The 2,374-nt window shown below is 46.1% G+C and overlaps 1 protein-coding gene across 1 annotated transcript in view; it reads right to left on the bottom strand.

The window, feature by feature from the left end:
• LOC107122162 (sodium-dependent noradrenaline transporter-like) overlaps window positions 1-2,374 on the bottom strand; it is a gene marked incomplete at its 5' end in the record, with an annotated part of 41,185 nt that overhangs the window by 23,248 nt on the left and 15,563 nt on the right. The gene's annotated exons all lie outside the window — the stretch shown is intronic.

Below are 2,374 nucleotides of genomic sequence, written 5' to 3'. Positions count from 1 at the left end.
CCATTTGAGGGGAAAACTCTTTGTTTTCCCCTCAAATGGCGTGGCCCCGCCCCAGCGTCTGACGTCTGACAGCGCGCATCCCAGACCAGCTCCCGGACCTAAAGGACTCTCCCCCGCCGGTAGGAATTTTTGAGTTGGCAACCCTAACCTTGAAATACTTGGTAGGGCACTTTAGCCACTCCTTTGCTCAGCGTAATGGTCAGCAATCTGCAAGGCTACCTTAACAATAACAAAGAAAAGATGCAAATCCAATGGGATCAACAGCAGGCTGCTCCAGAAAATTGTGTTGTTCTATATTTGTTTGATATTTCCCCTTTAACAAAGGAGACCTAAAATGTTTCTAGAGAACACACTGTTATTGTCTGATTTAAAAACAAAAACAAAAACAGCAAAACTTTGGGAACTACCTATGCCGTTTGATCTCTGTTTTGTATACATTTCATTTATCCCAGTTAGATGCGATACTGAGTTTACGCACACAGGACTGGACAGAACAAGCCAGCCTGAACAATAATCCAGTCCAGGGGGCTAGAACAGGAAAAAAACATGTAGTTGCATAGTCAAATTTCATAAATTTGCAACAGCCAACAGAAGAACAAGAGAAGAAGAGATTGGATTTATACCCCCACCCGAAGGAGTTTCAGAGTGGTTTATAATCTCCTTCAGGGCTCTTTTTGTAGAAAAAGCCCAGCAGGAACTCATTAGCATAATAGGCCACACCCAAAAGCAGGAACTCATTAGCATATTGGGCCACACCCCTGACAGAACAGCTCATTAGCACATTAGGCCGCACCCACATGTTACCAGAAGTGTGGTTATCCAGCCACACCCGCCTTTTGCTTCTTATTCTGTTTACCTTGTTTGTTGTCAAAACCCAGGGCCTTTGCATGTTAGGCCACACACCCCTAATGTAGCCAATCCTAATGGGTTTCTGCTGTTGGGTGTGGCCTATTATGCTAATGAGTTCCTGTGGGGCGTGGCCAACTTGGGAGCCAGCCGGAACTCCGTTCCTGTGTGTTCCTGCCCCAAAATAGCCCTGATCTCCTTTCCCTTTGCCTCCCCACAACAGACACCCTGTGAGCAATGTTCCCTCTAAGCTGTGGAGTCTTGTGAGCAAAAATCCTACTTTGTGAGCTACTGGCATTAAAGTTGTGAGCGAGCGATTTGGCTGCTGCATAAATCAGTTTGCTCTGGAGCCATCCTTCCTGAGCTAAGACAAAAATGTGTGAGCCGGAGGCTAAAAATCTGTGAGCTGGCTCACACTCACTCAGTTTAGAGGGAACTATGCCTGTGAGATAGGTGGGGCTGAGAGAGCTCTTTCAAGACGTGTTCATGAGAGAACAGCTCTGAAAGAACTTGTGACTGACCCAAGGTCATGCCAGCAGCTGCACATGGAGGAGTGGGGAAATCAAACCCCAGTTCTTCCAGATTAGAGTCCGCACTCCTAACCACTACGCCATCTTCGCGGCATCCCACCTTGCTCTTCTGGAAGTCAAGGTGGCACTTCTATGTAGACAGCCAGTGCTATGTTAGAGCATCTGGCTAGGAACGTGAAGACCCAGGTTAAAATCTCTACTGTGGTCCAAGGTCAGCCAGCAAGCTTACCTGGCCATCACACCCTCTCAACCAAACCTACCGCAGAGAGTTGTTGGAAGGATAACATGGAGGAGAAGAGGAGAATCCATTTTGGATTCCAATTTCGGGGGGGGGGGAGAGGCAGGGTATAAATTATTCAAATAAACGAAAATAAAAACAGATCAAGGTTGGGCAGCCCTGTTGGTCTGAAGCGATAGGACAAAGTTCGAGTCCAGGGGCACCTTAGGAGCAACAAAGTTTTATTCAAACTTTCGTGTGTGAACTTTCATGTGCGTGCACACTTCGTCAGACACACTTCGTGTGCACGAAAACTCACACCTTGAATAAAACTTTGTTGGTCTGAAAGGTGCCGCTGGACTCAAACTTTGTTCTGAAAATAAAAATATGCATGTTCTCAGAAGGACTGAACAGATCCAAACCTATGCCTCAGAAGGCTTGTATAGATATTTAATTTCTTTGCCTTTCTTTAAATTTTCATACATTGTAAATATTTTGCCTCATTTGTTTCCTTTGCTGATTTTCCCCCTTCCTTCCTTCCTTCCTTCCTTCCTTCCTTCCTTCCTTCCTTGTAGTGATGATATTCCCAACCCAACTTCTTCCAACTGTGACATGCGAAAGCCACTGTGACCCCATCGGTTGGCACCCACCTCCCCCAAACAATACTTACATTTGTGATGCAGAACAGAGCACCCAGGAAAGTGATGAACGCAACCCCAAAGGTGAAGAGCTTCCTGTGCCTTTTCAGGATGTGGAAATCATCCGCTAAGCCAGTGATGAT

This window comes from Gekko japonicus, unplaced genomic scaffold, assembly GCF_001447785.1.
Source record: "Gekko japonicus isolate JY-2015 unplaced genomic scaffold, Gekko_japonicus_V1.1 scaffold5761, whole genome shotgun sequence".
Taxonomy (NCBI): Eukaryota; Metazoa; Chordata; class Lepidosauria; order Squamata; family Gekkonidae; genus Gekko; species Gekko japonicus.
This window is presented reverse-complemented; position numbering and strand designations above follow the sequence as displayed.